Genomic DNA, 25,843 nt, shown 5'->3' with positions numbered 1-25,843 from the left:
TTCCTGGTGGGTTTTCATTAAACACTTCTAATGTAAAAATCGGTGGCTGTCGTTTTAATTTTGCATTCATTTAATGATTTTCTGGGTTAAGCAATCTTTTGCAGCCGTCATTTATTAGCAATATGTCGACTGTCAGTTTTAATTAATGAAAGTAAAAATGTTTGAATGATTCCACAATGAAATACTCAAAAGAGGCGTTGGAATTGTGTAAAGTAAACTAATTTACTCTGAGCAGTCCAGTTTAAAATGTTAAATATATATTCAAAAATTCTTAACTTTCGCAATTATACATAAGAGATATTTAAAATCATCAGGTTTGATATTTACTGACTTGAGGTTAAATATACCGAAGGCAATGCAAATACCTCGTGTTTATTAAATAAATACTCAGTTCACCATTATTTCATCTTGAATCAATGAATATCGTCTCGATTTCCGCAATTTCGTCGGCAAACAGTTGTGTATATGTATATATTTTTCAATTATTAATTGATGTTGTAAGAAGCACACTAAATGGATATCATTCGCATGTGTGTGTTTCGTTTGTTTGTTTTAATGTTTTGCCTTTGGCTTATGCAGTTGGCCGTATTTGCCTTTTGCTCCCAATTGCCTTTGCTGATGGTATCACAGTATGGGTGTGTGCCTACGAGAGTGTGTGTACTTTGCATGTGTGTGAGTGTGTGTGTTTGATCCTGTGTGAGTGTTTGCCAAGCGAAATTCAAACTTGAGCACTTGACATTTCACGCTTGCATAGATGGCACTTGGTAGGCGAATGCAGGATTCCCAAATGTATTTGGTTCCTGGCTTCCTGAGTCTCAAACCATCCGAGCCATGCCTCATTCCACGACCTCAGCCGGCGATTTCCCACCATTTTCCGCACCCATTTTCCCCCCTGTCGTTTTGCTCCCTTTTGGCCCCAGCTGACACTGATGATGTGCTATTTATTTTCGGTCTAGGCAGTCCTTGCTGTCCTTTCGTCCTTTTCGTCCTGCTGCGTTGATTAAACATTTGTGTTATGAAATATATACAGACCACGACTCATACACACACACACACACACACACACACACACTTACACACACACACTAATCCGCATTCACATTCAGGGTGTCTACTTTATATGCATATGCCGCTTTTGATTGCTGTTTACTGGCTGCATCTGCATGCATCCTGTATCCTTTTGGCTTGCAGTTTTGATCCTTTAATAGAATATTTAATTTTAATTACAAACATTTGATTTCCCACTTCAGTCATCGTCGTCGACGCTTCGCTGGCTGCTGCTCTGCTGGCTTTAAAAATGCATGGCACAAAAACAGTGGCAAAAAAAAATGTCGATTCGCCAGCAAATGAAATACTTTTTCTTACTTCCATTTTACTTTTTTTTAGATGGCTCTAAAGAAACTATACAAATATAAATAAAACTCGTCTTCTTTTAATTTGCCAATTGATTTAAATATTTTAAATAAATAAACACACAAATATATAAATCTGTTAGTTGTCTCTACTGATTGCGAAATGACCTTAATCCTTCATATTTGCCAAAAACTCATTAAAAATCATTCATTTAGCGGGATTAAGTTTTTATTGAATGCTTATGCTTTTCAAAAAACTATAGTTACTGCAGTTTTTCTCCGTGTGTGTGTGTTTGTGTGGGCCAGCAAATTGAATGCGTGTGTGCCTGAAAGCATAAGCCGGCCAAGTTGAGCGAGACGGCGACCGAGACAAGAGCCAAGTTACTTGGGGCTTTTGTCAATGCCACGATGACGATGACGATGTCATGGAGAGGAGAATAGAATGCAGGCGAGATTGAGGAAGAGGATAGGAATGAGGATGAGTATGACTTCTTATGGAGCACTTGCCACGCCCCCAGGGGCAGTGCATTTGGGAGTTGAGTTGGGACGAAAGACCAAGCAATGACCTCGAGAGCTTGCAGTTAAAGCAAAGGAAAAGCAAATCCCATTCATGTATGGATCCTAAAAAAATCGCTTTAAGCTTGGCTGTTGAAATTAAAATTTAATGGACGACGTTAAAGGCAAACTCTTTGCGGCAATTGAAGGCATTGCACAGCATATGTAATTGATATTCATTTAACACGCCACAATTACAGTTTACGTTTGATCGAATGTGAATATTTTTCAATATTTACTTTTCTTTTCCACTCTTCATTATGTAATTAATATTGGACAAAGTTTTAACCGCAGCACTTGGCTTTGATAAGAAGTTTTGACCCGACGAAACCTTCACTGTAGTCTGTAAAGTTTTTTAAGAGCTCAATGACTTTAGCCAGTCACATTTTTGCCAACAACATAATACGAAAATACATCTATGAAGTTGAACAACCTCGACACAAATGAAATAGCAATTTGACGTGATAACTAATTGAATTTTTCCGTTTTTTTCTCTATTTATTTCCAGGTGAGTGTTATGGTTGGGCCCCAGACAAATATGCAATTTGCACGTAAGAAATTCTGCCATCGAGCAGCGGATCCATCACGAGGGTTGGGTGTCCATCCCAGTCCCAGTTCCCTTGTATATTCCCCTATCTACCTATCTACTAATTTCCCCATGCCATGACCCATTCGCAAAATAATCCCAGAGATTCGTGGCGCGTTCCATTTGTCAATGTGCAGCACGTACTCAATCTTCTGGCTTGTCAAACTTGGCAATGTTGCAGCCAAAAATGTTTGATGTTCGTTCAAGAGGATTGTTGGCAGCAGGAGGGGTTTTCCTGCTTTTCCCTTGGGCTTGTGGATGTGTCTTATGAAACACTCAGGGTCACATTTTTAATGTGATTAGCATTAGTGCCTTTTAGATGCGCGTTTAATAATATACTTAACTAAAGCGTTGGTTTTCATTTTTATACTTTTTTTTGTGTAATGACATATTTATATATTAAATAGTTTTTGTTTCCCAGCGTATTCTTTTTTATATTTTTAATAGCTTTACTTAAGATTGCCCCAGGGGGTTTCACTAAATTTTTTTCCTACCCACCACGTGCCACTGAATACGTGAGTGTGTGGGTTTATTACTGAATGTTAGTGCCAGTGTGTGTGTGTGTGTACGTGCTTAGCAAATACTTGTCTATAGTTTCAGGAGACGTTGAGGGAAAAAAAGTATGAAAAAACTGGAGATGATTCTATTAGCTAAACTAACACAAGCAAAAGGATCGATGGGGCAATGCAGCAGGACAGTCTAAAAATATCAACATATTTCATTCTGTTCTCAACACATACATAGCATATCCTTGCAGGTCCTTTGCTGCTGTGCACATAACGAAATTACAAGTTGCCAATAATAATGCGGCGGTGTGAGTAAGTGGGTTAGCATGTGTAGGTGTGCCTGCAAGGACTACAAAGGACACGTCGCTCAGTCAATTTCAGTTCAGTTCAGTCAGCTGTCCATCCAAAAGCGTTGCGATGGTCACTTGCTGGCGGGCACCCTCTTCGTTATTGTCCATGTCCATGTCCACTCTTTTTTGGCCCCAACACGCTCCCTAGGTTTACCCCACCCGCTCCCCCGGCCACCTCCTTTTGCCTTCGCTGCCTTTCACGGTTCAGTTGCTCTAATAATGCAAATACACAATAAATAAACGTGCAGTGCAGTCAAGAACTCAACCAAACTCAGTTTGAGTCCATTTGAAACACATGAAGAAAAGGTTTGCTAACCGCCAATTAAATGGCAAAAAATCATAGAATAATACATGAATTTAAAGAGCATGCTTTCCGCACTTTTCAATGGAAATGAAACAAAATTTTAATATACTGTTGAAATTCGAGCACATTAAGCATAAAACCAATATCATTGTGAGCATCGCTTATTTTCAAATTTATTTTTTTGGGTGCAGGTCAGTCGTTATTTTCTACACCGCCCAGCGAGCAAATAAAGCGCAAACTGAACCATTTGGTATTCGGAATTCAATACTCGGTTGTTTGGTGCCAGCAATGCCAATTATTTTCAGCTCTGAGTCATAATTTAGCAAGTGAAAGCCTGCACATGACGATGACGATAAAATTGCATTCCCTATAAGCTCCCTATATCGCTTAGTAGCTATACATACTCGTATACAAACATGGTTTACCATTTGGCTAGCATGTGCTGGAAGTTTCATTGCCTTGAACTAATAATTGGCGAAAAGCTGTAACAAAGTTCAGCCGCTTTTCTTTGGAATATATAAACCATTTTCCCTCGACCCAAATCCAAATGCATTGCTAGTCTAGTCTAGTCACAACGAGTTTTTCATATTAATGAATTGAATTTGGTCACAATAAATAAAGTTTTCATGTTATAAATTGCCACAAAGTGTTGAATGGATAATTTAAATTATTGCTTCTCCATCACAATGAAACGAAATTGAGTTAAAGGTAGTTTATACATTTTGTATGTAATTTAATACTCACAAATCGGTTTGAATTCTGTAGAAACGCAAAGATGTTAGGGCAACTTTAAATCGGCATATTTACCATTGACCCCAAAAGAAATTTAATTGTTTTCTCATTACAAACATATCAAGGATATTAAACTTCCCATTGAGCTCTAAGGATATTCGAGGCCCGCTTATTGAGCGCCTTTGTTTGCCCTTGTTCCGGAACCAACAAACATTGCCCCCAAACCCCTCACCCCCATTGTTTTCCTTTATTTTCCAAACCCAGTGCCCAGCGCAAAGAAAAAAAAAACAAAAAAACAAAAAAAAAAAAAAAAAAATGAACAGATGCAAAAACAATGTGAAGATATTTTGCGGCGCAACCTTGAGGTGCACCACACCCACAGCCAAACGCCTTTCATCACCCACTCCAATTTTTGATACCATCCCCCGTTTGCCTTGCATGTAAATTTTCCCTGGCCCGGGTGGTTATTGATTTTCACCACCCCACCCTCCACCCCAATCGCCCTCGTTGTTTCCATCTATATATACATATATATATAAATTGTTTTTCTTTTTTTTTTTTGTTCGCATTTCCTTGGCTGCATCAAGTTGATTATTATTTATATTAAAATCAGCGAACGAGCTAGCAAAAAAAAAAAAAAATCAAAGTTTTCTGCTAAAATAAACGCAAAGTTCCCCCGATAAAAGTGGGCGAGAGTCCGTCTGGCATCTTCCGCCTCATATATGGGCATTATTAATTCCGTTAAAGCCTTCAAGCCTCCGAGCCTCCAAGCCACCGAAGGACAGTGAAACCATGGAGGAGCTCATTAAAGCGAAAGGGCCAAAAGAGTAGAGTAGAGACGCTGGTAGAGATATGGCAACAGGGCCAGCAACTTGCAATTTCAATAACTCATTGTGAGCACACAGTGGTCGGAGGTGCATGGTAACTATCTGTTCTACATATTCTTTTTTGCCCTTCATTGTATCATTTAGAAATTGGAAATTATGTATGATTGCTTGCATTTTTAAAGCGATAGCGAAGAATTCATGAAAAAGTTGAAATGCTTAAAAACGTATTGATCGCAATGTTCGTTGCCTTGAATATTTTCCACAATTTTCGCAGGCACCTCAACGCACTGTGCTGCCGGTTCGGTTAGATAAGTAAATGAGGAGCGTGCAAACAGGATGGGCGATGGGGAAAGTAATAATAGTGGTGGCTGGAATCGGGTGTGTAAGTTGGTCTAGTGCTATCACAGTTTGCTCCAATTTCAAGGCATTACGCTTATGAGAATTTATGTTATGTGTTGGTGGTTGCATATACATACTTCCACACACACACGCACATACACACGCACACACACACACACACACATACACGCGCAGTTGGCAGGACCTGCTGGCGTCCTGCTGAGCGGCTCGTGGCTGCTCGTCCTTCGTCCTGCCTGAGTCCTTCTCCCCTTTTGGCTGGCAAACGCTCTTGATTCTGATCCGATTCCCGCTTCTCAGTTGCCAGTTTGTACTCCTGTGCCCTGCAATTAGTTGAGCATGATAAAAATGCTGTATGCCGACGCAGAGTGTCCTTTTCCCATTAACCACCCCCACCCCTCCGCATTCCCTGCCCGAATGCTCATTGCTCCTGCAGTTTTGCCAACTCATTTGGCGCGATTTACCTACACGCAGCACACACATACTTAAACTCACACAGTTGCACGGCGAGAAAAAAAACGGAAATATATTCATTTGTGTTTTTATGTAACTTAATAATGTGAGTAAGCTTTGATATGGCGTGTTGTAGGGCATGATGGCATAGTTTTTGCACTAAACGGAACCTAATTGAATTGAAAAGCTTGAGGGTTGCGATTTTTCGCTCTGTGCATCTAGACTAATAGCTGCCATGTACTTGAAGCTTTGACTGCGAACTCTCTGTCCCTTGGGGAAACCCCTTAGAATGACCTCGCATCTCGTTTCCTGTCATCATCGCAGGCGGCTGCCTAATGAAGTCGCCATCGCACTGTACCCACCGCAAAACTTTGTCTGCCATTCCTGTTTGCTGTTATTAGTTGCGGCAGAAAATGACAGAAAGGCGGGCGGAAAATCTAAAAATACGGGGGTGTTGGCGGCGGGCTGCAAAAGTATCATGTTGCAATCAATTAATTATGTAATTTCTTAGGCCCGAGCGAAACAACAGTCGCATAGTGGAATGAAACCACATGAAAGGCAAATGTTTTGCGCTATACTCTGGCGTTGAAATTGCTTTTAATGTGCAAAGAAGATACTAGAAAGGAACATACCTATTTTGCTTTTATTTAATGGGCGCGCTTTGACTCAAAGAGAATTCCTTTGTGTTCCACTGTCCATTCTTACGTTTTCTTACATATTTCGTTGCTATAAAAATACATATATAAATATAAAAATACATACGTATAAAAACGAACGTGCACATTCCGCTGCGCACACATAATCTTCGGCTATTATGAGTTGGGCCACAGGGTGAAAGTTTGCAGCTGGTGGCAGGTAGTGATAGCATCACAATTTATGCAAAACATGACAACAAGAAACGGGTGGAAAGTGGGTGGTGGAACAGCCCCGTAAGCTGCTGAGCTGCCAAGCGAGAAGGGAAAATTGCTGAAAATCTTGCATAAATTGCTGGGCGCTCGAAAGTATGCAATAAAAATCACAACAAACATGTGTGTCAGCCAGCCCAGTTTTTCCCATCCTCTCAGCTATCTTTCACCTGTTTTCTTTCCTTTCTGTTGAAAACCCCGCCCTTCTCCTTTCTTCTGCAGCCTTCCATCCATCCAACCATTTTCAGCGTTTTTGACAAGCTTGACGCTTCGACGGTGCACAGCTGACTTTCTTGAATATTTTCGCATATAACTAAGTATTTTGTAGCAATCAACGAAACAAATTATAAGTATTTGAATATATATATAATAAAATGTTAAAGTGTTTCTCAAGTATTTGATCTTTCTTTAGGTTCTTTAAGTTAGGTTGTGGTTGCAAATCAAATATTTTTAAGTGTATTTATTTGCTAGTTTTGGTAATTAGGAGTAAAAAACTGTAATTCTTTTCGCTTTCTGACTATTTTCAGCCAAGTTATACCGGAAATACCAATCGTAAATATTGAAATTTTGGCGAAAATCGATTTTCTGTTTTTTTGCCTAAATAATTATCAGTATTTTGATCACAGCATTCGAAATAGTGGTCCAAATATTGAATGTCATACCTCGTTGAGTTCGTAATTAAATTTCCAATCGAACGGTGTCCTCAATTTTTGATGATGTTGATGAGTGGCAAAAACACTCATTTTTGTCTCGTCCCTCTCCATTTCCCCCAAGGCACTCACCCCTTTTCTCAAGCTCTTTCCACGTCAGAGCTGACAGCTGGTTGTAGCTGTTGGAAAATAGCTGGCTCAGGCACTTCCTCCAGTAGAGCGAAATCACATTATTGATATCCTCTGCTGCCACATAAAATCACTGCACCACTCACTCACAATTAGTATTTAAAAAAAAATATCGAAAAAGTTGTTTGCTTATGTAGGACTTTTGAGAAGCGCAGAGAAGGGCACATATATTTTGGTATTATTTAGTATTTAATTTTTCGATTTTACTTTAAGTTCGTTGTAATTTTGGAAATCTTTTTCTTTTTTATAATTGTGTTTGCAAATCTTCTCTTTTTTATAGCTTGGTGTTGCTTAAATCTCTAAAATTATGAAACACTGGCTAGTGCCTCTCCCTGCCAGTATTAACGCCCCCGCCATTTGGCGCCATGCGGTAAAGCTTTTAATTAAGGCATTTGCATTTTTTATAAGTTCTTTATATATTTGTATACGTATACGCAGGTGTCTCTGTGTATAGATATATTCTCGCACACCATTGCACCCGAGCGGTGTGCCGCAAGTTATGCAGTTGAAAAAAAAATGCAGAACGTTTTTTCCGCACATTTCAGTGAGGGTTTGTGCATTTTTTTCTATGCTGCTCAGTTTTTGCATACTTTTCTTTTGTTGTTTGCAAATGGCGAGCAGTGCTTTTGTATCTTAATTGATTTCGCTGCATGTGAGGGTGTGTGTGTGCTCCTGCCTGTGTGTAAGTGTGCTAATTTTATGATTTGAATAGTGCCCTTTTCCTCCGCACTTTTCCGCTTTTCCAGTCTCTCTCTCTCTGCTTCTCCCTTTCTACTGCACACATCCTGGCATCTCCCTTTTCCCTGTGCGTAGCTGTGTGCAATTAAGTGAAAAGTGCACACAGAAATAGAGCCGAGGAAATTGCAATTGTATTTGCCCGTATGTTTGTTTGTGCGTGTATAATGTGTGTGTGCGGTGTTGTGTGGGGGTATGTGGGTGTGTGGACTTAGACAATGAACCCAAGTGCAATAATTAATGAAGCAGGGCAAATCGAGGGAGCTGTAATTTGATTGATTTCCCCACATAATGGCTATTTTTTAGTGTTTTTGTTCTGCTTCCGCTGTAAAAAAATCCTCTATGAAATGTGAAAGGATATCTGAGATGGCGACTTTGATTACATGTTTGCCCATGCTCTCTAATTGCATTAAAAAAATGCATTTTAAAACCACTTGATTCCTTAGTTTTTTTTATGGTCTTAGAATGAGCGGTTGTTTTAAAAAGTATATATATAAAACCAGTTAAACCAGTAAAAGTAGAGTGCATCCTACCCTTTATTCATAGAGAGAATAAAACATATGATTTTCCATCAAGATTGTAATAGTAATTTCTATTACTGGACGAATATTTGACAATTGTCCGCAAAGAGTTCCTGTGTTCAAGTTTGGCAAATCCAACTGCAATCCAACTGAAATTAGAAATGCAACAGCAACATATGCAGCACATGTTGACACAACTGGCAATTTGGGGTCCAAAATGTTTTGCCTTTGCTAATGCCACGGCCAGGAACCAAGGACCAAAAACTGACTGATTGACCATGTTCAGGTGGCATGACGCCAATTTACTTGTTGTTGCAAATGTTGTGGCATTCGCAAACACAGCTGCTCCTATATCGCATATATATTCCATATTTATATATATAGATTTATATATATACGTATATATATTATGCACTTAATTGCAATTGTCTACTGCTAAGGAGACTGCATTTTGGACTAGGGTTGCCTCTGTCCAGGTTTGTCGCGTGTGTTTATGCATATGATATGCAAATATTGTGGTATCAGTGTATCTGCACACACAGGCAGCCGAAATTGCCTTGCATCTGTTGGTTCTACACTGTGCACATACAGGACTAGTTTTGCTAGAATGCTGGGTGTTAGTTTTAGGAATTTTGTTAGGATTTTGTATGCTTTTGGTGAGCAATTCAAATTCCATTGCAGCATTTGTCGAGTGTACATATGTGCACTTGTATCTCGTAATTTTTGCTGCCACTTTTGCAGCAACCTTGCGGAAGAAGGGAAAAGACAACAGCAGTTTACACAACACATTTGCTTAATTTATATTTATAACCTTATCGCACGGCGGAGATGGTGAGATAGTGAGATGAGAGGCACTAGTTTGTTTTTTGCATTTGCATAATCGCAGCATGGTGGCCAGAATTTAAGCTCCCCCGTTGACTTTCGCATTTTGTTGAACTTTAAAGCTGGCGACTAGACAAGAGGAATTGCCGCCGCAAAAACCGAAACCGAAGCCCCAACCATTCCGGCCATGCCATCCATTAGTCATTCAGAGGGGCTCCGTTGCAGGCGGGGCTTTTGGGTTCCATCATGCGCGTGGATATAGGGGGGTAATGGGGGTATTTGCAACCTAAAGGGTTGCGTCTGCCACTTGAGACGCGCTGAGAACGTCCGGCAGCGGCAAATTGCAATTGGCGGCAGCCTGATGTTTTCGGCTGCATTGTTTCAACTTGATTCTTTTTTTTATCAAAGGGTACAAACAAAAAAATAGCAAATATGAAGACGTTATTTTATGGATGGCAAAATATTATTTTTTTTTTTGTTATTTGAATTTGTTGTGCATTCTTTATGGCACATTTTTTGTTACACTGCTGATTTTTTGCGCCTCATTTGCCATTCCGTTTTCATTACGCTGCAGCGTACAACAAAAAAAGTATTGCCCACTTTTTGGGGCCGCATGCCTCTAATGATGCAGAAAAGCAAGGCGATGATGAAAGGACGCAAAATGTTCAGCCATACGAAATGTAATTACAGATGAAAATGCAATACAACAAAAGGCGGGAAAAGCGGGCAAGCAGCGCAACAACTTTTCACAATTTTAACTTCAGTTGCAGCAGCCGCCGCAAAAAAGTCAAAAGAATAAAATCAAATTTATTTTTTTGTGTGTCCCTTGCTTTTTTTCCCCCCTTTTTTTCTCTTTCGGCTGCTACTGCTGCTTTTGGACTGAAATAAACCACAAAGCGCAGTCATTGCTGCATCATCCTCAATCGGTGGTACACACATATATATATATATATATTTACATACATACATATACTATATGTTTGTAGTATACCCCCTCTTGCGTCCTGCCATTCACCTTCAGTTTATCGTTTTTCATTTTTTTTTTTAGTGGACTTTGGGATTTATGCGCGCACTTGAATTTGCATTTGGCCACAGACCAACATAAAAAGGGGTTTTTGTTTTATTTGCAGCCGACGGTTTTTTGTTTGATTTAGTTTTTTTTTATTTCTTGTTGTGCACAATAGCCGCAACAAAGCAGAGAAGAGAAGCAACTTTTTGCGCGGGGAAAGCTAAAATCAGAGAAAATGAGGGGCGGCGATTCGGTTCAACAGTTGAATGGCAGCTTAAAGCGGCGCCATGCTTCGCTTGATTCATATAAATGGCCGGCGAACATTTACGGTAATTTATTGAAACACACAACTTCCGCCGCCGCATGCAACATGCAACCGTTGACAGCGCAGTGCACACAACGAAATATTTATCATTTTTAATTGGCTGTCCACAGTCCACAATGGGTGTAATGTGCAATGCACATTTTTAGATGAGTAGCAGGAAGTTTAAGTGCACTGGATTTAAAAGCCAGTTAAAAAGGTGTCTACAAGTATGTATTAAAATGTGTAGCAGTAGAACCAGAGAATGTTTCATTTCATATTTCATATTTTTAAATTGAAGGTTTTTGTTTCTTTCTGTGCATTATTCATATTTCTGTGAAACAGTATGTGTTTTTTTGCGGGAAGCCTAAAAGAGGCGAATATTGCATTCTATTGCCAACGACACTAAACATAAATCGGGCAAAAAAAAATATATGACCAAATGAAGTGAACTCAGAGAGTACATACGAATCAGCCAACGAGCACAGCACATTAACATCAATTGGAAATTGGCAATTAAATTATAAAATGAACGGCACAAATAAAACGGCAATAAATTGTACGGCATATCCAGTGAATAGTTTGCGATTCGAGTCGAAATTGGAATGCATTCAGCTGGCAGTTTGAATGGGTTTTCATGAAAACCTGCAGCATTTTATTGGTATCATTTTTGGTTGTTTTGTGGTCCCCCTTTTTATATCTTCATTATTTATAGAAAACATCTAGCGATGATTAAAATTAAACACATATCCTTGGAAAGTTAACCTGTGAGTAGCGTTCATTAGGTTTAGTCCTTCTGCCACCGTTTTCGTCCTTCGTTTGCTGTCATTGTCAATTTGGCCTTCTAATTCTCGGGCTGATTTCCATTTGAGCCCATCGTCCACCCACCGATTTCTCCATTTTCGTTGGTCTGCGAATGACATAAATATTTGATGGGAACCTCAGGGACAGAAATTCGGGGGGGTAATGTGTAATGTGTCTGTATTTGTGTTGGGCAAATGTACTGCTACCCATCGAAATTGTTCCTCTAATTTGATTGTTTTCTTTTCTTTTCTGTTTTTTTTTTGTTTTTTTGCTTTTGTTCCTGTCGATTTACGTCACCCGAAATGCAAATGAAAAACAAATTTTATTTGCTGCCGTTTGCTGGCAACTAATTAGGCAGCGACATTTGTGGTCGACTTGCTGCCATTTTCGCTTTTTCTTTTTTTTACTTTCGACAAATTTCCATTTCAATTTCGCGTGATTTAATTAAATGTCAAAATGAAAATTTTCGGCAATTTATGCATGGCAATTTTCTTTGGCTCTCGCACAGAGGAGAGTAGCTTTGTGAAGCAGGCCGACTGGGGGGTTTTGGGGGTTGGGTGTTGAGCTACCCCCGGAAAAACTCACTCACAGAACCAAAAATCTTCTAGCTTCGAGTTTGCTTTTGCTTTCGCTTAGATTTGATTTTCATGGCCGCAATCCGCTAATGCGTCTAATTGCATTTTTGGGCTTGGGAAAACAGGAAAGCAGCACAGTTTTCCCCGTACACGTGTGCATGAGTATGTGCCTGAATGCACAGGTGTGTGTGAGCTGCTTAGACAGGTGCCCGCATTTCCATGCAAGCCATAAAAATAGACTGTGGCAAATGAATGGAAAGGTACTGTGCTGTAAGATAGGTCGTCAAAAGTATCGCAAGAATATTTGGTACCATCTCTGTGGGTCGCGCATTAAATTACAAAATGTTCCTTTTTTACAATAATTTGATCGATATAAATTGTACAAAAATAAAATGATGGGATGTATACACATGTCCTCTTGCAAATCCCATAAATCAAGACCCACTTGGATTTGTCTCAGCCGTCGTGTTTCTGCAGATTTTCATCGCCTGTCTCGTTTATCCTGACAGAACCACCCGAACGCACACTCACACACACACACACAAACACACACAAACACACACCGAAATATCTCGGCTCGGAAAATCCAAACGAAAAACCCCGTCATGTGTGCTTGTGTTGGGTGCATTATTTCTAATTAGGAAAGTTTGTCTGTCAACTGAGGCGAGTGTGCGACAGACGGCAATGGGAAAACTTCTTTGACTTGTGCCGAAACCCAAACGGGCAAATCAAATTCAAGTAGCGCCAAAATGGCAAATGAAAATAAAGGCAGAAAAAAATGCAAAGGGAAAACTCGGATTTCTATCTCTCGTCAAGCGCAATTGAGAAGACCAAAGCTTGTGGCAAACACAATTGCCACACTTCATCATCCATAAACGTGGTCCAAAGTTAATGAGCAATTCACTCTCTCTCTCTCTCTCTCTCTCTCTCTCTCTCTCTCTCTCTCTCTCTCTCTCTCTCTCTCTCTCTCTCTCTCTTTATCTCTTTCTTTCTCTCTCTCTCTCTCTCTATCTCTTTCGCTAAGTACACAGATAATTAAATATATGCACACATATTTATACTGTTGTGTGTGGGAAAACATTTACATTTTGTATAACTTCCGGTTATCAAGTGCATAAGCATAAATGACAAAACCCATAACTCAAACACAGACAGGAAGCGGCAGAAATGTTTAACTTTTGCTTTCCACCAACTTTTACTCTCGTCCTTTGAGTTTTTTCCCCCCACTGACGTTTCCGTTTTCTCACATTTTCAGGCTTTAAACTATGGAAATTTGCTGTCTATTAAATCACATTCCAAAATATTTGTACTTCTTCGCCTAAGTTTTATTGGTATTGTTACGTTTTGAATTTCTTTGCCAAGGCACATTTTTATTGAAAGAAGTTTGTAAAATTGTATTTAATTGGCTATTTACATAGTTTCAGAAACTGTTTGTGCTTGCTCGAATTAGAAGACAACTATTTCTACTGGTAAAGGAATTTTGTAAATTTTCTTTGATATGTTCCAGCATTTCGGTTTGAACTGTCTTTGCGGCTTTTAAAAATATTGTTTAGATTGTCACTCTTATGAAAAGGCATATTTAGACCAATTAGTTTTCATAATTTTGTGTGGGAAGCTGTAATTTAAATATGTAGAGGCATATTTACTCGCTGTACTTAATTCGGTTGTCATTTTTAATTTGCTGACAACGACTCGTGTAATTTTCATAATATCTATTGTGTCGCAACGACCAAAAGTGGCAACCAACTCGTCCATTATCCTTCAGCGGAGTCCTTCGCGTCTATCGAAAAAAAAAGGCAATTAAACCAAAATGCCGTCCAGGTGGCGTGATGTTCCATTGAATTTATCGTAATTGAATTTGGCAATTAGTATTCGACTGTTATCGGGCATAATTCATTGAATATTACTAACCAAATGTATGGTAATGAATGGAGAGCAATAAAAAGGAATGGTAAAATATGTTCCAGAGCAATCAATGGGAAATATTCAATTTCCAGTGATTAAAATTGGACGATGACACAGAAGTTTCACATTGGACGGCATATCATCGGAATCATTGTGTATATCTCCGTATATATATTTAATTTATTCCATGGCAGGACTAAAGTTTCGTTACCGTTTTGACTTGAACTAGTTTACGAAATTCATTGCATACATCTTTGATGAAGTTTGGGGATATTCGGGCTTGGCAAAAGTTTTTACATTATACAGTTTATGAACTTTTTTCTTCCATCTCTCGATGACTGATTTGTACTTCCATTTTGTTTCATAAATATTTAAGGTTCTTTAGAAATATACTTTATTGTACTTTATTGTTAATTTTTTATTGCTCACCATTTAAAGTTGGATAACAAACCACGAAGGACATGCATTTGCCAAAAATGTTTATGTATATTGTATATATTCATGTACATATGTATAAGTGTATGTACATCCATTATTTATGGCCTTTTCCTATGCCCATGAATACACGGATATCTGCCTTGTTTCGCCGGCCATTTGCGAATCCAATTAGCTTAGATTAAACACATAAAATGCAATGACAATAAAATGGAAAAAAATAAATAAATTCAAGAGCAAAAACAGTGGCGGGTATTTTCGAAAAAGGGGGGGCCTACAATGCAGCGAAGGGATATTCCTCCGTCGAGAGGGACAATAAATCTTGCATACAATTTATTGACAATGCTTTGGGGCGTTGAGCAAACAATATCCTTCCGTTCGGTTCGGTTCGGGCCAAAAGGACAAAAGGGAAATGCAGCGCGATGCGGCATTTTCCAGAGCGGTGTAGTTGCAGCGTTGTAACGTTGCGCTGAAACTGCACTATATATGTTTATTTGATGTTTGTTGAAATTAACAATTAACGCGAACCAACGGAAATTCGCGTGATTTATTTATTTTTCTCTCAGGCATCTAGCAAAAAGTTTAGTGGAAATCTATAAAGGCAACGAGCTTCAAAAGTTGTCCAAAGAAATATTTTAAATTACCAACAAAGATAGAATACGGAATACATTATGTACTTATTGTTACGTCGTTGGCTTGTTTTGTTCTCATGTTTCTTATACGAACTAAGTAAACTCCCATTAATTTAAAAAATTGCATGTAAAATTTGAATTTTAAAATCTTTCCTTAATCTCTTCTCGTGTAAAATTACACAGTTGTTTACTTGACACTGTGTAGTTCGGTTTATAGGAAAGCTTGCACTTGTTAAAAGTGCTTGGTGGCGCCACCTATCAGGACATACATAGAACCAATGGATGCTCCCTATAATATATGTATATTTAATTTCTTTTAAATACATTAAACTTGAGTAAAAAAAACCTGTAATGTGTTAAGCCAAGAGTTTGATTACAACATCCTACTTAATTGCTTGGTTTTATGTGTTTAGCATTGTTTGGTTCTTAAGCCTAGGTAACCCGTTTCCATAAAGGACTTCCGGCGCCATAAATTGTTTATGGCAAAAGCTTAACTGGCGGAATTCGCAGGAACCCAAGGAGCAATATTAAAAGTGAATGGGTTATAAATCAAAATACCGAGAGGGGGACAAAGTTTAGGCGAGCAGAAGTGATCTAAATGAATGACTCGCGGGCAGAGGACGCAAACTGAATTTTAATTGAAACAAGAAGCATGATTCAGTTTTCGTAGCCTGCGGTTATCTAAGGGATTTTCAGGCAGGGATTTTTTGGGGGTGTGTCTGCTGGCAACTGGCTTTGCGGCAACTTTTCAATCCAAACTCGGTTTTTAAAGTTGTACGTTTTTGGGGCTAATAAATTGTTGTTGAATTATTTTCTGCACTGCAACTATTTATATTGTTTTGACTTTGCCTATTCGGTGCCAGTGTGGCACTTTAGCTACAGCTTCAGTTTCTGTGTCTGTTGCTGCTGTTTCTGTGTTTATTTTTTTATTGCTGCCGCTGACAAGGCATAAATAAAATTCTTGGTTTGTTTTTAATTTGTGTGTGCCCCCTAAAAACAAGTCCAGTCGCTTCTGTTGTTGTCAGTTTTATGTTGCTGTTGCTGCTGCTGCAGCTGTTTTGGCATAAAAAAGTGCAACACTGCGGCAACTGTTGCAAGTATTGCAGCCCCATGGTCTACACTCAAAATTTAGGTCACTGCGGTAATGTTCTGTGGAAGTTTTCTTTTTTTTTTTTTGTTTTTTTCGTTTTTTGTATTTTAGGAGACCAACAAGTTAATTCTTCAATTGCTTCGATTTTCCCTCAATGGCTTCTCGATTTCTGCCAATTGTGTTGGCCATTTTTCATAGATGTTGCTGTTGAAACTTTAATCGCATTTTTGGCCACAGCAGCAACAGCGGCTATGAAAATGGGGGAGCCAAAAACGAAAAAGAAAAGAAGAAGAAAAAACAACAGAAAAGACTGCTACTAGAAAGGGCTGGAAAAATGGAAAGTATATGGAAAATGGAAAGAGGGGACGAAAATGCGTTGGCAAAAAAAACTTTGTGCATATACATTTATCAAATTGTTGTTGCATTTGGAGCGCAAATAAGTGGTTTATGATGAAGCCTCCTCTGCTCGTCTCTCTTACCCTCATTTTACCTCACTCTCTTGGCCTTTATTGCCACCTCCCTTTTCTCCCTTTCTTCCTTGTTGTTGCCGGCTGTGGGTGACGTTCATGTAGTTGATGATACACTGAAAAAATGTTACTATTCTAATCGCACTTGTTACTTGTGTTTACAGCATTCAAAGAAATTCTTTGCTTCAGCTTCTAGGAAAACCATGTTAATATTTCAGGCACTTGTACACGTTTTTCCAAAGAACATAAATCATTGAATCAACAGATTTTTCTATCTGCATCCCTTTTGCTGTTGTTGCTGCAGTGACTGCTGTTGCTACTGCTAATAGTGCTGTTGTTACTATTGGTGTTGTTGCTGTGCTGCTTCATTTTGCATTTTTACGAGCATTGCCAATGTCGTGTGTTGTTGCTAGTTGTATGTGTGTATGTGTGTGCGTGTGTGTGTGTGTGTGATGTTGGCGTTGTATGCAAGTTGTTGCTACTGGACGCTATAAATTGTTTATACGGTTCACTTGGCTTTCGGGCCATTTGGGATCACAGCAAAAGCAACGCACACACGCAGACAAACACGATGGAGGCAAACAAATTTTCATTGGACGTGCTTGAAAATCTATTGAGCGTTGATAATTCAGCGTTTTCCGGCTTTCCAAAAGGGTCAAAACAATATAAATGGGCAAACACGTACACATAACACATCTTCTCATGTGTTAACATTTAATTGAAGCGCTGGTAAATACAGGAAAAACATTAAGCTGATTTAATATCAATAAAAAACCATCCATAAAGCCCAAAAAATATATATACGAGAATGTATAAAGAGACAACAAAGATACGTCGACGACAACAACAATCATAATAATTTTATTTGCCTCTGATAATCGTTCGCTTAATTGCATTTGAAGTCAGGCGTAAGGAAATTTGAATTATTGAAACAATCTCAACAATACTGAAATCGCAAACAAATGTCAGCAATAAATTCAATTAAATTTCCCAAAAGAGTTGATAATCAATTCCCATTCCACAAATGAAAATCAAAATGGTTTATTAACCCAGGTAAAAAGATTGTTTAATTAATAAATGGCCAATGGTGAAAAACGGCATCAGCGAATTGACGACAACACAGCTTGATATAAAATTTAATTAAGTTTGAAAATCTGTTGTTTATCAAAAAGGTTTAAAATAATTTAATAAATTGAACGGCGCGATAATTCTACAAATTTGTAATTTTAAAACAGCATGGGAAATTATGAAAGATTAGGCTTAACTCAATTTGATTAATAATGTAGAGTTTCAAATGCTATGATAGTATTTAGAAATTGTAACACTGCAATTTGCTTTTAAAATTCAGACAATCTGGTAGTTTTCGCATTTCGACCAAGACACATTATATACATTCTTATAAAGATAGAAACGGGATACAGGTATTCTGTTGATGCCAGCCCATTCACCTTCGACCAGAAGGTAGCCATTTTCTCTTATTTGTCCTGCTCCTGAGATCCTTTGCACCCCCCTTCTTCTTATTTTTCAACTGTTGCAGCTGCTTTGTTTCATCTTTTTTTCGGCTGCGGCTTTAGATGCTGATTGTTCCAGCCACGACATGTCGTGCTGTGTGGACAATTGTTTTTGGCCCAGCAACAACTAACATCAACTACAATGACAAGCTGAACGAGAACAGAAGGCTGTCTTACACTTAAAATAATAGTTAGATGCTGACGAAGCTCCGTTAAAAAATATAAATATATCTTCTAATGCATAAAATACTGCGAGCTTTTGTCGGTATCATACGGCAGATAAAAATATCAAATTAAAGAAACAAAGTAAAGAAATATTTTCAGTGGACTCTCCCTCTTTTGCTTGAATGTAGTTCACAGCACCGCGAGGCACAAAAATTCTTAACCATGCCACATAAAATATGGTTGAGCTTGAGGTTGTTGGTGGGTGGATGGGGTTATTTTAGGGGGTTTTAGGGGATGAGGAACGACTTGAATTATAAGACGATGTCCCTCTGGTTTCAGTCTTTGTGTCGCCTTCTCTCATGTGGATGGGGGAATGGGGATGGTTAACAACCAAGAACCAGTACACTAAAACAAACCCCCTCTTTGCCTTGACGCCGCTGCTCTTTTATGCCTTTCGCCATATAATTTATATACGCTCAAATATAAATAACAATGAAACGAGAAGAACAAAATGCGTCGCACATTCTGGTTTTTGTCTTGCCACATTTTCATTTTATTTTTAGCGGTTTGTTTGCTTGAGTCAGATGCTTCCCAAAAGGCCACCAAGCCTCCCAAAACCAACTTCCCCACGATTTCAGCCACTTTTGGTTTCAGTGTTGACTAATTATAAGCCAGCATCCCAAATTGTGTTTGTGTAACAGTAATCCAAATAATAAAACCAAAATAACATAAAATAAATAAACTAATTATATACACGGAACTAGACCCAACGTAATAGAAACATAAATTTAATTATTTATAGCTCAATTAAAAACGATATGTGGCATCATGATGTTTAGAAAGAAAAAACTACAGTAAACTCTACGCCAAAAAAAAAAAAGAAAAATTTGAGGGCGAAAAAATTAAAACGTGACTACTTCAAATTCAAGTGGCAGATTGCTTTATACATATTTATTTCGGCTGACTCTCGATGTCTGACAATTGTCGCCAAAGTCGGACCAATTGCAAGTTGTCTGCGAGAGTTTTGGATTTTCTAGATAAAAAAAAAACTTGAAACCAAACCAAAATGTTGGTGCGCAGCAAAAGCAGAGAGGAAGGGGCCATAAAAATTACTTAAACTACAAGGGAAAACTTTTCTGCAGTCGCTTAACAGTTAACAGTTATAACCGCAAGGAGAGGGGTGGAAAAACGGGCAGGAAAACCCCTCCTGGACTTCGGCCATCATATTGTCTATCAGAGTCCGCGCGTCTTGGAGTCAAGTGCTCGGTCTCGAATAAGTTAACTGGTCTGTAAATTGTCTGGCTCGGTGTCCCAAGTTGTTGCCTTGTTTCTGTTCCTTTTTGTTTCTGTTGCTGCTGTTTTTTCCTTCGGCCACGTTGCCTTGGTTATCCTCGTGGGCCATATTTATTAAGTTATGGCCAATAGTGGGATTACAGAGCCATTAAGAATTGGACGAAGCAAGCAAAACCGATGGAAGTTGAAATATCGCATTGATAGGCACTGTTTCCAATTGCAGACTCCAAATTCCTTTTCAATTATTTTTGCCTCTTCATAAACCTCAATTCGTTACCGTTCTAATTAGTTCTTCAACTTTTGTTCATTGATACAAAATATGTTTGTATGTATGTTTATGTATGTAAACGTGCTCAGGCATTAAAATGAACGAAATATAATACAGAAAATAATCCAGAAATTGCTTTGTGCATTTCCCCCGCTTCTCACCTACTTTTCTGCGCTTTCCCTTAATTCAAGTGCTTTTCTGGGCTCTTGTGTAGTTGTTGCCATCGCCGCACTGTAATTGGCAATCGTAGCAAATTCTATAACTGATTTCAGTGTTCGGTGCATTCGAGCGTTGAGCGAAATCAATTTATTAACTACCAAATCGCAGTCGACGTTAATGAAGTTGTGGGCAATAATACAGAAACATGAAAAACAGCAAAACCACGGAACGATACAAAAATTATGTAGTCAGCAAACAAAAAAAAAAACAAAAACAAAAAAAAACTAGAAAGTACCAAAGCCAAAATCAATTGAGTTCGATTATTTGCATTCGAATTTGCAAACTCTATGGATTCTAATTGAACAGAGCTAATTAGTAATGAATTGATGAATGGACTAACTGAAACGTTACATTTGTAAAAGGAGTAAGAGGATTTAATTGCAAAATATGAATACAATGCTCTAGGTGTTTTTGTAATTGGAAAGACTTGGAATTCAATTGAAATTAATTTATAGATTTTCTTTCGATTGGTTGGTTGTTGGTTCCACACAGCATTTTAATTACTATTACATTTTTATTTTAATAAAAAATGAAGTCTGTATCGGTTTACAAAGAAATTCATGCAATTGCTTGGCAAAAATGTCAAGTTTGATCTGTCAACTCATTTGGTTTCAGTTTGCAGTCCTAGACTCTCGAATGCCACAGAAATGTTGCAATTCCGAAATTCAATACTTGGTATTTCGTATGTGTTAGTCATGCTCTATTAAGTTCTAATGAGATTAGGTAATTGATTGAAGGGTGCCCAGGCTGATAGGACTCGACCGAAACCGAATGCGAAAAGCCAAAGCCAAAAACTTTAACCCATTGATTGATGGCCATGCGAAACACCCTAGTTCACCGCAAGAAAATATTAACAAATAATTGAAATTAAATTTTTTGTTGACCTCGCAAATATAAAATAACAAAATGTTATATACATATTTGGATAGAAAGGTAAAAATGAACTTGTCCAAGCATCAACCATGTTTTACTACTACCACTGCTGCAATTTAGATTGCTGGAAATTGTTCTCTCTGCATTGGCAAAATCGCTTCAGAGTTCAACTTGATTGAGTGGCAAGCAGCGGTCACGTGTCGCTGCAAATAAACAGATTTTCATTCCAATGCCACATTCCAATTCCAATTCAAATTCAAATCGACACTGGAGATATACGTGGAAAGATTCAGATTCAGATTCAGTTTCAGTTTCAGTTTTGGTTTCAGTTTCAGTTCGGTTGCAGGCTCTGGAAATGCCAGCCACATTTCGTGTCCTTCGTCGAATTCAGCATTCACTAATTTTTGCCACTGAGATTTGCATGTTAATGGGGAAAATTGGGTGGGTAGTAGAGTTGAGTTGGTGGGTTGAGAATGGAAATGGTGTGATTTATTTTTTTCGTCCATTTTTTGCTAAATTTCTTTGGCGCATCCTTTTTCACCGGTTTCAGTTGAAATTTCAGCCCACCGAATTAAAAGTTTTAACCGAAAAAGCAGCCTGCAGCAACCTTCAATTACTTTGGCTTATTAGGATGTAGAAACTTGAAAAACGCATGTTAAATGCGGGCTACCGAAAATGTAACCATTATTCGGAAGAGTAAATTCAATTAAAAATCAACGAAAACTAGAAAACAGCAAGAGGAAACCAGAAGAGTAAGTACATTCAAATGAGGTGAATGTACATAGCTTTTTTCCAGCAAGACATTAAATATTCCTTAAATATTCCCCGCATACACAATTATTAAGGTACAAAATTCACGTTTTTTTCGCCCCATTTATCTACATATTTCGGGACACTGCTCTCTTGCTGACGGTCGCCACAAACATTTTGTTGGTCTCTGTCATATCCTTCACCTAATTTGGTTGCTGGCTTCTGGCTGCTGTGCTTCATGAAAACTAGATTATGGTCAACTTAGTGTTGGCTACCTTTTATTTTTGCCAACATTTTTGTGTGGTCAACTTTTTTGGATGCTCTGCTGCTCCTGTGGCTGTGGTCGCAAAAATGTGCACCCATACAATTAAAACCGCAAAAAATATAAAGGCAGGACGCACGTGAAGGTCCCACTAGAGATGTCTCGTTCTCTCCGCCGCCGCCTGCTTCCGTCTCTTTCCGCCTCTTTTTCCCCTCGCTATGTCCCCCTTTTCTTTTTGTTCTTGCATTTGTTTGGTTCTTTTGTATTGTGTTTGTTGTCGTTATGGTCTAATTATCTCTATTTATTTATGCTACTGCCAAGCAACTTTTGTTTGCCATCTCAAATTCTGCCTATCCCTTTCGCGGCGTCCTTCCCTCCCTTTCGCTTTCTCTTCTTTGTTTGTTGCGTTTTGTTGTTAGTTCTTCTCCTTTCCACATCTTTGTCTTTTTCTTTGCTTGGCTTATATACATATACGTACATATATATATATACGTTCCTCTAGCTTTTACTTTTGTTGGAATCGCACACAGATGTGTGCATTTAGGAAATGGGATTTAAAAGATATTCTGTTGGGTGGTTTTATAGGAATATATATATTACAGGTTTGTATGTATGTACCGTTGCTAATGTATATATTGGCATACGTTTTTTTTTTAGATTTAAATTAAAGTTTAAACTATTTATTCTTTCGGTGTATAAAAAGAGGAGGGCAGAAGTGAGGTGACGCACACATGCAGAAATACAAAGATAGAAGGCTGGGCTCACCTTTGCTTTTAAGGCCCAGACATTTCGTTGCGCATTATGTTATTACAGCTGCCTGCCATTTCTCTTTCACCCCAACCAACTAAAAAAAGGTACTAAGAGAAAAACTAAAGCCAAGGCAACTAAATTCCTCATCCTCCCATGAAATGTGTGTGCTGGAAATGGATTTGGACCGTAAAAATGCAGATAATGGGTATCCAGTTCATGTGGGTGTAGTTTAGGCCACATATAAAAAAAATAGAAGGACCGAGAAGCCTGTGATTGTAGCGTTCCAGTTTGCTCGTGCAATTAACAAAACAACTTCTATATTTTAAAGGCACACCGGGCGTATGCGTAATATGCTGTTGGTCGCACAGAAAACGGAGCAGAAACAAGAGATTAAACCGCCAACACATTGATTAAAACTTGGTCGAACTTTGTAAAATGTTGTTATGCAAAACACACAGACGCCATTAATCCGGTTCCAAAATTAATCTATCAGCCTCAATCCGCGTTCCCAGTCCTTCACTCCTCCTTCCCTTTTCTTTGCCCAGAAGCTTGTTGGATTCTTTGAGTTTTATTTTAATGAGTAGTTGAAGCGTTTGAAGAGCAGCAAATTTACAGTCAATTAAATGCGGACCCCCAAGAAACGCGCCATAAACTCATCCGTATTATATTGAGGATATTGGACGAAAGAGACAGCACTATGAGAAGGAGTGAGGTAGAGAGAGAAAAGGAGAAAGAGATGGGAGAGAGCGAGCGAGAACTCGAATTATGCCTAATGAGCTGAGCCAAAATCTGAAGCAACAGGAAAACTCTGTGAAATATATAAGTGGCAAACGAGTGTGGGGTTGGGTGGGTTGGAAATCGAGAAAAGTGGGATGTGGAGGAAATGCCTCATGGCCCCTCCAGTCACGAATACATAATTACAATCGAAAATGCTTTTCATTAATTTCAAGTGCGCTTCATGCTTCCGACAAACGGAACAAAAAATTAAATACAAAAGAAGATGCAGAGCCCAGAAACAACAAATTTATAGTTGAAATTATCTTGTGTAATATTAATTTGAAATTCGTATTTTTCGAATCTCACGCGCTTTTTCTTAAAAATTAAATCAAAGTTTAAAGTAAATAAATAGCTTCTATAAAGGTGCTAAGAACTAAGCACGTAACAATTTTTCTTAATGAACTGGTTTTGCTTGCTCCATTTTTTTTTTGTTCCCAATGAACCATTTGAAAACTAGTTTCAACTCAATTTTACCTTTTGGCCCTCCCAAAAATCAAGTCTTCTTCTGCAAACGCGCACAAATTTGTTTGCCAAATCGGTACAGAATCTTTGAGCATTTCAATTTGTTTTCAACTTTCAAGCTATCGCAGGGCCAATTATGAGACGGAGTTCGGGGTGTAGATGGAAATTATGAGCCAGCGGATTGATACCCCTCCTACAGATAGTTGCCAATATATATACATACATATATATAGTATTGCGGCTCGAGAGGGAAAAGTTTCTAATTGTTTTTTAAGTTTTACCCGCCTCTTCCACGTTCAGTTTGCTGCTGCGGGCGAATTAAGGGACTAAAATATGAAACTAACCTGCAAAAAAAGAAAAAAAAACTAACAGCAAAGTTTGAGCTTAGCCAGTTAGGAAAATTTAGCAATAAACTTTTATTAAATCGATTTTAACACTTGACTGAGGACCGTCGACATGATGACGATGAAAATACCTTCGTATCTTGTATCTTTATCTGTATCCGGATTCTTCAAGCATTTTGTCTGTCGGCCAGAAGAGTCAGCCGGAATTTCAATTCCAGTCACACAAACTTTTTGTCGCCAAGCATTTTCCTTGGGCTCTTTTTTTGCCCTTCTGCCTGCTGCTGCTGCTGCTCAGAGGAACATAATGAATTTTTACAGTTAGTTGGCTCGTGATTCATTTTCTTGAAGGCCAACGTGTCCTCCTGCAAACATCAAAAGGAGCTAAGAGGCAGAAGCCGTGAAGCCGAGAAGTGAGAAGCGGGAAGTGAGAGGCGAGAACTGAGATCCAAGAGAAACGAGAAAAGTTTCGTCTGGGCAATAGTTTATTCCACTTTCCTACCAATTAGAGCATTGAATTGTGCCAACAGCAGGTGCACAATCATCAAAATACCACCCAAAAGCCAAACAACCCATACTCAGGCTCAAGCGCAAACCCCATCCCAATGCCGGAAGGGCGGACAATTCATTTGTGATATTATATTGCAGTCGTCGTCGGTCTCGATGGCAATCCCCTAATGGGGTTTATTGAGACATCATCAATCTAACTTTAGTCCACTTCCGTAGCGATTTACCCCCCCACCAACCCACCAAGCCAGCAACCCACCAATTTGGAGCCCTACAATTTCCCAGGTAGTTTTGTGCCGTGTGCATGCGGCCAACAAAAGTTTCAATAAAATGGCCAATTCCAGACAACACAATTGCCAACACAATGTCAAATGCCAAGAAAAACAGAATCGCTTTTGATTTGGCTTCAATTTACGTTGCACCATAGTGTTCAATTGTTATCGGTTTATATTTTTGCGGATAATGATTCAACACGGAGCACACATATGTTTATTAAATTGCAACTTTAATAGTGCATCAAAGGTGAAAGCAAAAATAAAAACCGTTCTCCGTAGAAGAATGTAGCATTTTTAAAGAAATTAAGAGAAATATAATTTAGTTCAA

At 38.6% G+C, this 25,843-nt stretch overlaps 1 protein-coding gene across 6 annotated transcripts in view; it reads left to right on the top strand.

The window, feature by feature from the left end:
• LOC6524172 (neurobeachin) overlaps window positions 1–25,843 on the top strand; it is a 164,476-nt gene that overhangs the window by 46,025 nt on the left and 92,608 nt on the right. The window lies entirely within an intron of this gene.

Source organism: Drosophila yakuba, chromosome X (assembly GCF_016746365.2).
Source record: "Drosophila yakuba strain Tai18E2 chromosome X, Prin_Dyak_Tai18E2_2.1, whole genome shotgun sequence".
Classification (NCBI taxonomy): Eukaryota; Metazoa; Arthropoda; class Insecta; order Diptera; family Drosophilidae; genus Drosophila; species Drosophila yakuba.
Note: the sequence above shows the minus strand (reverse complement) of the source record. Positions and strands in the feature narration are given on the sequence as shown.